The 15,197-nt window shown below is 39.9% G+C and overlaps 1 long non-coding RNA gene across 1 annotated transcript; it reads left to right on the top strand.

Moving 5' to 3' along the window:
- Positions 1-3,471: 3,471 nt before the first annotated feature.
- LOC113616789 (uncharacterized) lies at positions 3,472-15,141 on the top strand. Its single transcript, XR_003431416.1, has 3 exons — positions 3,472-4,517; positions 7,698-7,872; positions 13,991-15,141. It is a non-coding gene; the product is annotated as an uncharacterized LOC113616789 (long non-coding RNA).
- The last annotated feature ends 56 nt before the right edge of the window (positions 15,142-15,197 follow it).

Here is a 15,197-nt window from a genome sequence, read left to right as displayed (position 1 = left end):
CGGACCACAGGCAAACGTTCACTCAGCCTTTCCTGTGTCCCTCACGAAGTGCACACTCTCTCCTGGGCGGCGCGAGCACAGACGCTTAGTGGGAGTTTACTTTTAAAATGCGCTGATACAATCATGTCTCACTTTTGTTTGGATCAGTCAGCAAACGCGTTTTCGAAACCCCAAATTCTCCACACCTCCTACCTTTCGCGCCGTCCTAGTCTCGAAGTTTCCACCACTGCTCCTCAAGCCGGGTCCCCTTGGGAGGCGGGGCTGCGTGCTGGCGCACAGGGCGTGCGCTGACGTCCTCGAGCCCCGCCCCCAAGGGCCCGCCCGGAAGTTTAAACTGCCGCGCCGCGTCTCGCGGGGCGTTGAGGCCGGCGCCAACAGCCGGCGATGCGGGGTCACGGGGTCGTGGCATGGAGGGGGCCGGCGTAGCTGGGACCCGTGGCCCTGCGTCTTCCGCCTGCTACGTGGGTCCTGCCCACGCTGCGGCGCCACAGCCGCCGGGTGGTGGGCGCCCGAGGGGCCGGGAGGCGAGCAGGGACCGCCAGGCGGCTGTGGGCATCGTGTCCGCAGCCAGCGTCCCCGAGGCCACGCTCCGGCCATGATCACTCGGTGAAGCTGCGCCGCGACAGCGTGGCCGACTTCTGGCGCTGTGAGGAGCTGTGTGCGCTGCAGGACTCGCTGCCTCTGCCCGCCGGTCGCGCTTCCCTGCGGGAGGGCTGCTGGACTTCAACGCCGACCGCCTCCGTGGGGTTGACTGGACGCCGCTCTTGAGCACCCTCTGCCCGTGATCTGTATCCAGAGTTTCTTCCAGCCACGGCTTGGCGAGACAGGTTTGTAGTTCCCGCTTCCAGGGGCCCTCATGTGGGCGCTGAGAAGCGGGGTTTTAGATGGTGCAAGGTGGAGGGTGGGCACTAGAACCGGTGCCCAGTGCCCGGGTGTGCGTGCACTAGACGGGGCGTGCGGCTTAGGACCCCTGCCAGCTCGGTGACCCCGGCCGAGTGCTTTAAGGCTTCTAGGTCTCAGTGTTCTCATCTGTAGCATGGGCTTAACAGGACCCACTCTCTGTGGAGGTTACAAGGTCTCACTCTGTTAATGCTTGTAGACTCTACAATGTAGAACACTTAGCACAGTTTGGAGCGTCGTTAATGGTTGCACAGATGTTACCTGGTGTGTTGAATGACTTGGCCTGGTACAGACCAAAGCGATTAGGAAATTGATATATCCCAGCTTCATTTCCTTTCCATTCAAACAGGGCTCAGGAAAAAGAAATTTTTTTCAATAGTATCCTATAGTGGAAAGAGCACCAGTGTGAAGGCAGCTTAGGGTTTGAATTCCAGGGCTTATGCTCTCTGTGGCCTGGGCAGGTTTCTTTTGCGCTACAATCCCCACACTTGTAAAATGACATTAAAAACCACTCTTTCTGTGGGTTCTTAGAATTAATTAAGCAGGTTATGTGTGTAAAGTATCCTGGTACTTGAATGAGTTGTCAGAACCAAGGGCTGCTGGAGACGACGCTTCTGCCCTAGGTAAGCTCCCCTTCTACTGGGTGGCAAGTAAACACAAGCACAGTAGTCAGTGTTCTGGAAGAAGTGAGTTCTGGTGCTACAAAGCATAGAATCTCTTTTTTCTTTAATTTAATTTTTATTTTATATTGGAGTATAGTTGATTTACAATATTGTGTTAGTTTCAGGTGTACAGCAAAGTGATTCAGTTATACATATATCCATTCCTTTTCAGATTCTTTTCCCGTACAGTTTGTTACAGGATATGGAGTAGAGTTCCCTGTGCTGTGCAGTAGGTCCTTGTTGATTATCTATTTTATATATAGTCGTGTGTATATGTTATTCCCAAACTCCTAATGTATCCCTCCCCGCCATCTTTCCCCTTTGCAGAGCATAGAATCTTGGAAGGGAAAGTTCAGGGTAGGCTCTTGGAGGAGGTGCCATCCTTTCTAAGGATATGTAGAAGCTCCTGGGGTGGCAGGAGGGAGCAGTGTGTGTCAAAGTTTGAGAAATATAAAAAAATATGGCAAAACTCAGGTACAGGACTGGAACTCAGGGTTTGGGAAAGCAATGAGAGTTGATACTGGAAACCTAGTGGGGCCCCACAGAAAGGGGCCTTGTTTGTCATGTCAGAAGTTTGGATGTTTATCCTGAAGGCTGTAGGAAACACCAAAGAACAGTGAAATGGAATTCTGGTTTAGAGGCTCACTGGGACCTCCATGTGGAAGGCAGTTGATTGGGTGCAGCGTGAATTGTAATCAAAGGGTCCCACTTAAGTTATAAAAGGTGGGACTGGATTTTGCAGATCTGAGAGAGAATGGGTGAGGCCTGGTGACCAGTTAGAAAAGGGAGGGCAGCAAGTGTGGGTGACAGTTTACAGCTGCATCTTTTTGTGAGATACAGAGCACAGTAGCGAGGGATTGGAGGTGGGGAGAGGATCTTACTTGATCTTCAGTGCTTTAGAGGGGCCTGGTAGAGGGGCCAGGTCTGGGCCCAAGATACAGATCTGGGCTTTCTGGAAGGACAGGTGTTTGAAGGCATGGGAGAGACTTAGGTTATCCACAAGAATATCCAAAGAGTCATAGGTCTGAGAGTTTTTTAAGTGGGTATATTTGAGGATGTTTATAAGCTGAGAGAAAGTAGCTAGCAGAGGAAGGGTGTGAAGATCTAGGAAAGGAAATGATTGTTCGTTTGTTTTCGAAAAGCTGAATACTTATCGTGTGCCTGGCCCTTTACTAGGATCTGGGGTTCACACCATCTGTTCTCTCTCCTGCAAAGACAGTTCAATTCATCCCCTGGTGAACAGAAGTCAGATTATTCTTTGCATCCCATTCAGGTGTAAGAACTGTTCTGTACCTCTGAAGGGACTTTACTTAAGCAGAGTAATAAGTTAGAAATCAAAAGAAATTAGAGCTGGAAGGGACCTTAAAGGCCACTGTACTTAATTTTGCCACATATTTTACATTGAATGTAACAAAAATTTATTGTTGAGCCCATTCTCTTCAGAGTTCCTTCACTGAACTTCCTTTATGTCTTGCATCCAGTGGGGCTAGCTTGTAGATTTTGGCCTCCTCTTAAATTTGCTTCTTCATCCATATTACATTTTGCCCAGACTATGGCAGAAACTCCTGGGTGGTTTCGCAGCTCCTGGGCTCAGCTCCTCTGAGTTCATCTGCCTACTCGGGTTGAGTGATCTTGTAACATAAAAAGCTATGCTTAAAATAATGCTGCTAATGGCTTGCCCACACAGAGTTAGTGCATACTAGCCACGCAGCGTTTGCCCTGCCTAGAGGCGTGTAGTCTGAACTGTGCTGGGCCAAGCCTCATGGGGCTCTTTTTTTTTTTTTTTTTTTTTTTTTGCGGTACGCGGACCTCTCACTGTTGTGACCTCTCCAGTTGCGGAGCATAGGCTCCGCACGCACAGGCTCCGCGGCCATGGCTCACGGACCTAGCCGCTCCGTGGCATGTGGGATCTTCCCGGACCGGGGCACGAACCCGTGTCCCCTGCATCGGCAGGCGGACTCTCAACCACTGCGCCACCAGGGAAGCCCCGTCATGGCGTTCTTTGGCCCTGAGGAAGGGGAACTTTTTGGGATCACTTCCTTTGTCTAATTGGTCCTGCAGCAGCGGGGCGCCTTTTTCTAATCAGCGGAGGCACCCTTACTCAGCCAGTGGTAGTCCCAGGCCTCGTCACCTGTGGGATAAAAGCCATGCTCTCTCCCAGGCTTGCTTCTGCCAGCATCTCTATTTTCCTTTGTGTCTCTTCTCACACTTGGACCCCTGGCCTTTAGTCGTCCCCACCTGAAGTATTTACAGTGCCCAGCAGGAGTCAGGCTTGAGTGTCTTTTCACAGATGTTCCCTCTGCAGTTAATGCACCTCCTACTCCAACTCTGCATAGCCTCATCTTTCTAGATTCTACTTCAGGGTTCTCATGAAGCTGTCACTTAGATGTAACTTTTTGCCTCCATAGGCACCTCTGTGCATAAAGGTTATGTTTATTTATCTCATGTGATTGAAATTTTGAGTTTATACATCTTCCTCCTTAATGAAGGCTTTAAGGGCAGGAGTCGTTTCTAATCCTTAGCACAGAGCAGATGCTTTTTTTCTTTTTATTTAGGTGCTTTTTAATGATGATAAAATGTATGGTTTAAACCACTCATTTTACAATATTTTTGCTTTAGGTTGTGACAGAAATGAAGTTTACAGAAGTCGTGTTCCTGCGATAAGAAATAAAGATGTGACCTTCCAGTTGTGTAAAGCTCATGAAGGCTGTGTAAGTGCATCGGGTGCGCTAAGGAACCTGGAGCTAAGTGGGCTAGTTCTGAGAGAGAGAGACTTAACTATGTTGACAAAAGTAAGCCTTCATTGTGTCCTGCCAACCTTTGATAGTTGCTTTTGGGGCAAACTAAAGCAATAAAATTTAAAACTGTTCCTCCCCATTAAAGGGATTGAATATTTGGCCACTTTGGTGAACCTGTGTCTTGCGAATTGTCCAGTTGGAGACGGAGGTTTCGAAAGTGAGTTTCAGTCTTGTTTAAGTCTCTTCCCATCGGACTGGTCTCGTGACTTCCTACACACCATGTCTGTCTACCTTTTCTTGGTGTTGTGCATGCGTGGATTGTCTCCTGTACCTGCTCAAACCTGGGTCCATTTTCATTTGTACCATGGAAGTTTGTCATGCTGGATACTGTCAGAATTAATCTTACTTAAGTTTGTGTTAAGCCACAAACCACACGTTTTGTATATTTCCTGTTTTTTGTGTTTCTTTATATTTTTATGGTTTCTCTTCAAGAAATATTATGGGACGGGAAATAGCAAGATGTAAAGAGCAAAAAAGTCATCATTCTCTTTAAATTGTTAGAACATCTATCTGCAATCATAATTATAATGCACTGTGGTATGTGTTCAAATAGGAAATATATGTAACGTCCCGTAGGAGCAGCAAACTCAGTGGTGTTGGTGAGGGTGTATGATGGACCTAATCACAAAGCAGGTGATTCTTGATTGGGGTCCTGAAACATTAGTGTACGTTCCCTGTGTCCATTAGTGGTCTGAAGGGGTAAGGAAGCCTGCCTTTCAATTTGAGGAAACAGAGGGTTTGAGGTCCTCCCTCTTCTATTGCTCTAGTATACTGCATAGCAGCTAATAAAATACTGGGTTTATAGTTGACATTTAAATCGCTGATTGATCATCAAGGTTGGCATGTATCATTGGAACTGAAAATCGGAAGAGTCTTATGCTCTTTAGGTTTTTCTTTTTTTTCCTTTGTCTCAAAAGTATGTAGTACTTTACTGAGTGGTTGGTAAGAAAGTTTACAGTATCCAGTGTATTCAGTTTTAGTACTAAATAGAATTAAACTGTTGCTGTAAACTGGAATAACTTTGTTACTGACAAGCTTTAGAATGCATCAGTTCATCAATTACCTGTTTGGGAAGATTGTAGTTAATGATTTTAAGAATGTGGCTGTAAACCTCCAATTGACTCAAGAAAAGCAAATAAGTCAAGATTGACAAACGTATAGGCTCTTCATCTTACTGTGTGTGGGGGTTTTTTTTTTCCTTTTAGTTATTTGGCAAGGTGTAAAGAACTCTATCACTCTTAAGACAGTAAACTTCACGGGGTATAATCTGACATGGCAGGGAGCAGATTACGTGGCCAGGATCTTAAAGGTGATTTTATGTTTAAACTTTCATGAAAACATATGTGATTGAAGCACATTAATACATTGACACAGATGGCAGTTAATTTTTGTCTTTTGATACCTGTGAGTGCATCTTTCGTTTTGTTGAAAGAATAAGACCAGTTTTCAGTTTGGGATTCTACCATTTAGTAAAGATAGTCCACTTAATTTTAGAAATAGGAGATTTAATATATAATACGTAATAATACTTCTATGTATTTTTAGTTACTGAAAACATTGATTGTGATGCTGTGAAGAAACTATTATAGTTTATAATAGTCTTCAAGATTTAATTTAGTCTTCAAGACTAAATTATAGTCTTCAAGATTTAAATGAATCAAGTGTCTATTAGCTGCTGTAGTTTATAAACTAATAAACATCACTACATCGGCAACTTGTAAATACAGTTTTTAAACTAATGCCTTAACAACTTTACAGTGGTTATAATTACTGTATTGAGGCCTAAGTTATTTAATAATTTGACATGAAGTCTTTTTAATAGTTTGGTGGTGCAGATCAGGGATAGGTAAACTATGGCTGGTGGGCCAGATCCGGCCCGTCGCCTGATTTTTTAAAGAAAGTTTTTTGGAACATAGTGGAACCCATTGTTTACATGGTAGCTATGGCTACTTTCAGCCTACGCCAGTGGGGTTGAGTAGTTGCAACAGAAACTGTATAGCCCACAAAGCTGGAAATGTTTAAATTTAGATTTTAGAAATTGAAGAATTCTTTGAGCCTCTACAGGGCAAGTCCATTGACCCCTCGGGTAGAGAACAGTCAAGAACTTGGGTGCCGAAGCCAAATGGCCTGGGTTCAAATTCCCTTTCTCCCTTTTCATAGCTAGTGACCATGGACAAATCACTTAACGTCTATGCCTCGTTGTGAGGTTTAAATGAACTCATTTGTATAAATAGTGCTTGGCACATACTAAGCACTGTGTAAGTGATTGCTGTTATTTCTGCTTGGAGCTTTTATAAGCCATTGTTAATAGGAAAATGACACTAATGATTTTGCTTTTAGAGTGTCAAAGGCACTTTGAGTCTTTTATGTTTTCAAGAATGTAACAAGACTTTTTTGATTTAAAGTCAGTGTTCCCTGTTACCAAAATTGATTTTATGAATATAAAGAATTGAATGTCTTTAAGACAAGACTTGTGGTTAAATGTCAAACCATTATCTTCCCAAGGCACATCAAACTGGCTGTGCATAGTCCAGGCCTCTGAAGTTTGTGTCCACACCCTAGGTAGCATGTAAGATCCATTTTGTAAATATAGTTTTAAAAATAATGCCTGGGACTTCCCTGGCGGTCCAGCAGTTAACACTCTGCGCTCCCAATGCAGGGAGCCTGTGTTCGATCCCTGCTCAAGGAACTAGATCCCACATGCAATAATTAAAAGATCCGGCAGGCCGCAACTAAAGACCCGGCACAGCCAAACAAAGAAACAAATAAATACTTTTTAAAAATAAATAAAATTCAATAATGCCTTAGGAGTTAGGAAAAGAAAATATTAGAACCTATTTAGCTTTGTATCATTTAAAAATATCTGTGTAGTTTATAATGTACCTAAATTATATGTATAGAACTTTGTGTATATAATTTGTTAAAAAATAAGATGCATATTAAAAAGTTTTCTTATGGGTTGCCCAGTCAGGTGTTTGGAGACCATTGGAGGACAGAATGATGAAATTTAGAGCCTCAGCAATGATAGAATTTAGAATCAATTCCCTGACTTAGAAGATAAGGAAAATAATTCTTAGACTGTAATTGAGTTATCCAACTTTACATAACTGTTCAAAAACAGGTCATCCAGTGGCTGGAATCTAATCACTGACCGACTAGAATGTGGGTCACTGGACTCGTAAAGCAGAACTGACTGTTTAATTTCTCAGCTTGATTCTCCTGGCATATATGCGTGATATGTGTGTGTGTAAATCTCTGACATAATAAGCCATGCTCAGTAGGCACATCCTGTCTCCTTATTGAAGCATCTTAATTTCATCCCATTAGATCTTTGAAGTATCAGACTACCAGAAGGCATGAAGAAACCTGAGCTGAGAGTCTTCGTTCCAGGAGACCTGATCTTGACTGTATGCCTGGTTTGAGGCGCATCGCTCTGAACTGCAACAAGCTCATTGGTGACCTGGGTGCTCGTGCTTTTGCAGAATCTCTTAGTGAGGATTTATGGCTTGGAGGTAAATTCTTAAATTGAAAATACTGAATTTTTAATATAATATATGCTTAGCTTTTGGCATGATACTGTTGTGATAGGACTTTTTTTAAGGCCTCATTTTTCTGATAGCTTTTATGTTGCTTTTAAACTTTCTCTAAGAGTTACATATATTCTTTACAGAAAATACAGAGTAACAAGAGAACAATTACCTATAAATTTAACACCCAGACATAATCACTGTTCATTTTGGTGTATATATTCTCAGTCTTTTTATTGTTTTCTATAAATATATTTGTACACTTAGGGATTACAAAAATAGAATTGTAGTATACTTGCTATTTCATATTCCTGCTTTTTTCATTTAATGAGGTATCATGTAGTGTTCCATCATATTGATGTCCTATAATCAGTTCTTTGCAATTAGATTGAGACAGTTTGCTTTTCCATGTCAGAAACAATGTGAATACGTTGTATATACATCTCTGTGTCCATCGGGCTTACTTCTGTAGAATAAGGTACTACAAGTGGAATGACTAAGTGTGACATATTTTTAAGACTTTTCATACACATTGCCAAATTACCACCCAGAAAGGCTATGCCAATTTGTAGTCCACCCCAAGAGTGGATGTGAATGAAGCCTGCCTCTCACAAACACTGGCTGGTAGCACTTTTAAAAAACTGTAAGACTACAAAAATGAGTACCTCTCCCTTTTTTATGCAAGTGGGATTACTCCAAATTTTATAACTTTTTTCAGTTAATTCAGTATGACCATCTTAGCAAGTCAGTAAATTTGCATCTTTTTTTTGTGTGTGTGGTACGCGGGCCTCTCACTGTTGTGGCCTCTCCCATTGCGGAGCACAGGCTCCGGACGCGCAGGCTCAGCGGGAATGGCTCACGGGCCCAGCCGCTCCGCGGCATGTGGGATCTTCCTGGACCAGGGCACGAACTCGTGTCCCCTGCATCAGCAGATGGACTCTCAACCAGTGCGCCACCAGGGAAGCCTTACTGCATCATTTTTTTGTGACCCTTCAGTGTTCCATTATATGAATATGCCACAGTGCACATAGCTTATCCGATCTTGTATAAAAGGTATGTCCAGTTTTTCAGTTACAAAAAGTACTCTGATATATATCCTTACCTATATCTCTGACTATTTCTTTTGGATCAAAAGGGTATAGACATTTTAAAGACTTCTCTTACAGAATCTTGGCTTAATCTGATAGGAGAATAACCACATTTTGTTTTATTTTGTATTCATTTGATTTACTGGTGAGGTTTACTGGCTGTTTGTATTCATTTGGCTAGTTGGTTAATTACACCGGGCGTCCCTTCTTCTGTAGTGACAGTTTGTAAGGGTTGTATCATATGCTGTTAGATCCATATGTCTGACTTGCTATTTCTGTATGTCATGGGGCGTTGAAAGACTCTAGTTATTTTAATGTGATGGTCCACTCAACACTTAAATGACTCATGATAGTTTCCTTTCATGTAATATTTTTAAATACCTGTGCTTTTGCGATGATCCCTTTTGATTAAATGAGTAGGTTGTTCAGCCCCAGAACTACTAGAATTCATGATCATTTGTTCTGGTTTTTGTCTGACCTTTTACTGCGAGAGTTCTTGACCATCATACTTTCATGATAGGTTTTTAGTGTGTATTCTCTATACACACGTTGTTTGAATTTGTTAATTGTTTGTATCCTAGAAAACAGTACTTTTCTAATGTTGTACTTCCCTTATGGTTTGAGCAGATAATTCACTGATTAAAGTGATTTATACTTGTAAATTGTTCTTATCTCTACTCTGAATAGAGGTGAACCTAGATACTAAGCCTGCTTCCACCAAGAGCATTATTTGCTTCTTGTGCAACCTCTGAATTCTTGCAAGGAGTACTTTATTCATTTGTCAGTTTCACAAGTAATTTTTTTAATACCTTCTGTGTGCCAGATACGGGTTTAGGCACTACTGATAAAGCAGTGAACCAGACAGACAAAAGTCTTGCCCTCATGGAGCTTACATTCTAGTGAAGGAGTTCAGATAGAAATTAGTAAAGAGATAAGTAATATAATTTTAGAGAGTAGGAAGTGCAAAAATATCTAAATGTAAGAAGAGTGAGGGGGGGCAGGTAGGACTCCATTGGACAGGTTAGTTAGGGGCCAGCTTCACTCGAGAAGTGGCATTTGAACGGAGACCTGAATGAAGAGAGGAGCAAGCCATGGAAGATCTGGGGTAAGCACATTCCAGGACAAGGGGGCAATGAGTATGCAGGCATGTAGGTGGGTGGAGTATTTAAGGAAAAGCAAGAAGGCCAATCTGGGCAGAGTACTGAGTGAAGAAGAATGTGGTGTGACATGAGGTCAAGGAGCTAGCCAGGGGTCTGCTCTTGTAAAGTCTTGAAGGCCAGAGTAAAGATGTGGATTATTCTAAATGAGTAGAGGGTTTCGAACTGGAAAAAGGCATGATCCAAATAGTATCTGAATAAGGTGACCTGGTATAGAGAATGGACTTGGGAGGATAAAGAAGAGGAACAGGGAGACCAGTTAGGAGACTATCACAGGGGTCCAAATAAGAGATGTTTATGGCCTAGGTTAGGTGGAAGTTTGCAGCAAGTGAAAAGTGGTTGAATTCAGGTTGTGTTTTCAGGGTGTAGCTAACAAGACCTGCAGATAGATTAGTTGTGAGGTATGAAGGGAATAGTAACAAGGAGACAAGTCGTTGATGATTATGTGTGCAACTGGGTGGTATCACTTAGAAAAAGGGGGCTGATGGGAGGAGCAGCTTTTGAGGGAATATCAGGACTTTGATTTGTTATCTTAGATGCCTTTTAGGTATCTAAGTGTCTGGACAGTGCTCAGACTGTACTTTCTATCCAAAGGTATCCAAAGCCACTTTAGATGCAAAATGTTTAAAGTTGACCTTTGTTGCTGCCAAAATAGTAGCCATTGTGGGCAGTCTGCAAGATGGCATCTTAGGTTTCTGAGGAAGAAATTAGAATACACAAAGGGGTATTAAGGGTATAATTACATAATGTAGATTTCATATTTAAATTTATGGGAAAAGCAATAATTAGTTGGCTTTTGGTTTTAAATGGAAATAGCCACTCATTGGGAAATAATTACTCTAACTTCAATTCATTTTACTTTAGATCATTCTGTGATGAAAGCAATTATCAAAAAAGTTCTCCAGATGGAAGGAGTGCCAAGTCAGACATACATAACATGTTTCAGTTCGCTCAGAAGAATTTCTGTTTAATGGCTTGTTTTTCTTTCTTTCTTAAAAGAAAATTATCAAGGTACTTTCTGCCATCTTAAAACTAAGTTTTTAGTCAAATCAAATGGCTTTTCTGTTTTTGAAAATGTTGTGTGATGCTTTAATTTAGGTTCCCAGAAATGCAGATTGAAAACCTTTTAACTTTTTATTTTCTGGAACATATTATCGTTAGTCACAAATAGTCTTTTTTTTTTTTGGTGATAAGAATGAATAGCAGGAGCAGCATTTGTGAAACCAAATCTAATATGAAACCGACTCTTTCTTGTGAGTAAATTTGAACTTTGAAACAGCAAAACAATAAGGTTTGATATAAAGCAAAATAAATATTTTATGTTTATGATCTGCCAATTTCCCAGAAAGAGTTTTGTGGTGGCTTTAGTTATATACCGGATACATTAAAATCACCAATGGACAACTCATCTTTTATTCAGGTTCCCTCTGAAAATTTTAAAAATTTGTTGACTTAATATCACTGAACGGTTCACTTTAAAATGGTTAAAATGATAAATTTTCTGTTTTGTGTAGTTTACCACAATGTTTTTAAAATGTGTTGTTTGAAGATTTTTGGGTTTTATAAAGGTATTGTATTAGCATAAAAATGAAAAATTTAAAAGACCACCTCTAATTGCATTATCCTATCTAGCAATATTTACATTTTTATTTTCTCTTCCTGCTGTCTATAAACATAATTCCACATAACTTCAATATAATTTGCCATTCTTATCTTTTCATACTAAATTTAAATTCTGTGATTCATAGTTATACTTTTTAACATTGTATTCACAAGGTTTCATTGAGTTGGTCAATTTTTTAAATTGGTGAACAATTGGAAATAACCTAAAATAAACTATTGTAAACATCTTCATAAATACAGCTTTTTTTTCCTACTTAAAGATGTATGTTTTTGATTCTCTGTTAATCAACTTGCTTGGACAATAGTGTATTAAATAAGTTGTTTAAGAGTGTTTATGAAGTCAAAAAAAAGCTTATGATTGTCTGCCAATTGTTATTTCAAGAGAGTGATATTTTAATAATCAAATAGTACATACAAAGAAGTTAAGATTTGTGGTATCACACTAATTAGATATTATTATTAAAAATTTATATCACGTGTACAGTATTCTTAAAATAGCTAAGTTGACTTTCGCTATGATATTAGAAATGGAAATATATATATTAATAAAGCATGTATATTAGGAATTCTGTAAAATTAGTACCTGGTGGTATATAATAGGGCATCATGGAATGAGAAGAAAACAGTTAAACGTTTTTTTTTTATTTAGCATGATGAAACAAGTGGAAATATAACTGCAATGTACAAACTCATTGAGCTATTTTAAGAGTAATTTTATTTCTTGGGCTTATTTTTTCTATTTGCCTCAGTTATTTGGAGACATAGAGGTAAGCCAATCAGTATCTGGGTATATACCTAGATCCTGGTGAGTGTAGGGTGAAATAATGGTGTGAATTCTGTCACATTTATATTGTCATGATGTATGCCTAAAAACAGATGGGAACTTTTATTAGAAATTTTTTTTATCTCCTAACAAGAAAAGTGTAATTTAAAAAACTTTTAATACAAATGTATTTGCATTCGTTTCTGAAAGTAAAGGAAGGGTATACACATACAAACCACATGCATACAAACATTTTTTTTGACCGTAATTAAGTTAAAAAACACAATAAAATAGCACAAAATGAACTGAGCTCCTCTATATTTTTAAGAGGCATGTAAATCACACAGGATCGTGTGGTGATTATCAATAAGCTACACTCTATGAAATATTTGTCCTGTATTACCACATACACTCCATTTTACCCTGCATCCTAATGTTGCTAAACTATAGTAGAAAGCAACAGCATAGCACAGGGAGATCAGCTCGGTGCTTTGCGATGGCCTAGAGGGGTGGGATAGGGAGGGTGGGAGGGAGGCTCAAGAGGGAGGGGATATGGGGACATGTGCATGCATATGGCTGATTTGCTTTGTTGTGTAACAGAAACTAACACAGAATTGTGAAGCAATTATACTCCAATAAAGATCTATTAAAATAAATAAATAAAATAACACAAAATATAGTAGCTTTGAAGGATAAATATAACCATTTTAGCCTATGATGTTTGTCTTCAGTAAATTCACATTAAATATTTAAATGTGAATTTTAATATGTGGCTTGTTCTAAATGAAATATTAACACGTAGGTCTAGTTTTTGCAACCAAATATTTCATATAAAGATACTTGCCTCTTTACTACTGAAATACAGGATAAGTCTCCACATTTCACTCTTTTATCCAGTGGGTCTCATTTGTTTCTTTGTGTGATTTCTGTATGAAATCAAAGGAGCAGTGAAGGTTGACAGGCTTATAGGAGAGTAACATTGACTCACCTACCACCCAGCAACTTGCAGCCTTATAACTTTTATTGTTTTTACATAGAAAAATTCATCTTAAATTGAAATTTTGGTCTAATTCTGAAGATTCTGTTTGGCAGAAGTCATGGGTGTATCTGTGTTTCTGTGTCCTTGAGATTCAGAAATGCCAAAGGTGTTCTAAGATTCAGTAAACTTGAGTGTTTCTGCATAATACATAAAATGTATCATACTTCGGGATTATTTTAAAAATTTATTTTTGCATTTCTGCACATCTCAATACTTTTGCTTTAGTTAAAATAACTTGTTACTGTAGAGAACTTATATTTTTTAAAAATGCTGGCTTATGTAAAACCTTTGTACAAAACGATCCTCTTTTTAATGGCCTTGGCATCATTGTCAAGTGCCTGTTTGATTCCTTTCAAAGTGTACACATGTGACAGTTGCTCTGTAGACCTTTGGTGCATCTTGATTCCTTCTTTTCATGCTTTGTCAAACATAGGCTTGGCCGCAAAGCAACCTGTAAGTAATGGAAGGAAACACTCTGCTGGTAAAGAATGTTATGGTCCTGAACCTCTACCACCTGGTGTGTCTGGTTTCCAGCCGTGGCGTACTGCAGAACGTGCAAAAAGCAACAGGTAACGTGTTTGCATTCCCTGTCTTTTTCAATCATTCAGAGTCCTTTATTTTGGAACTTCTGTTATGTGAGCGGTCTCTGGTGCTTTCTATAGAGGAAAAAAGATAACTCACACATGGCTTCTGCCCAATGAGCCCTCTAAGGAAGAAAAACAAAAGGTAATTGGGAGTTTCAAGTTGTTTCTCAAGTGTCACAACAGAGCTAACCCCGTGGGAGTCTTGAGGAGACTAAAATTATCACCAATTATGCATGTGAGGAAAGTTTCATTAAAGGCAGGTGTAGTTGCGTGAAGCCCTACAGCACAGAAGTAGGAATTTGGATATGTACGAATGGGCAAAAAGACATTTTAGACAGGGGAAATAGTTTAATACAGAATGGATGAAAATTATGCATTAGACCTATTCTAAAACAACTGGCTTATTAACTCAGTAAATCAGATTTAGTGAGTCAAACTAGCTTTACCTGATTTCTTATCCAGGGGATAGCTGTTCATAGTAATTTTTGTCACAGAACAGTAAATAAAATGGTTGAACTATAGGTTTAGGCTTGCTAAGTGAAATAGATTGCTCTAGATGATTTTCAAGTGACTGACTTGGTAGTACTCACGAAATTGGAGATTAACAATTGCTTAAGAAAACAAAGAGAATTGATTTTAAATAGTACTTGAAGTAGTTACTGTGTAAAATATCTGTTCAGTAGCTCATGTTAAATGGATGTTTATAATCCCCATTGGACAACCGACTACTGTTTTGCAAATGGTAATGTGAATTGCTGTTGCATAAACTATAGTGTTGAATCCCCAGTCTTTGCACTTGAGTTTAGCAACTTTGTGGTTTCCTATCTTCTTCCTGAGACACTTAATCTCACATCCATCCTCCTCACACAGGGTGGTAAATTAGAGAATGATTAATGTCACCATTTAAAGAAGTGAGACTGAAATCTCAAGCATCCTTAACATAGGAACTGAAGGGGCCTCTCAGCAGTTCAGAGAGTTATTACCGAGCCAGTCACCTGAATTCTGTTCGGTTTTCTCCATAGCAGAGCCCTCCAGGTCCTTGTTTTGAGCTTATTT

Source organism: Aethalodelphis obliquidens, unplaced genomic scaffold (genome assembly GCF_003676395.1).
Source record: "Aethalodelphis obliquidens isolate GAN/ISIS:26980383/991018 unplaced genomic scaffold, ASM367639v1 scaffold514, whole genome shotgun sequence".
NCBI classification, from domain to species: Eukaryota; Metazoa; Chordata; class Mammalia; order Artiodactyla; family Delphinidae; genus Aethalodelphis; species Aethalodelphis obliquidens.
This window is presented reverse-complemented; position numbering and strand designations above follow the sequence as displayed.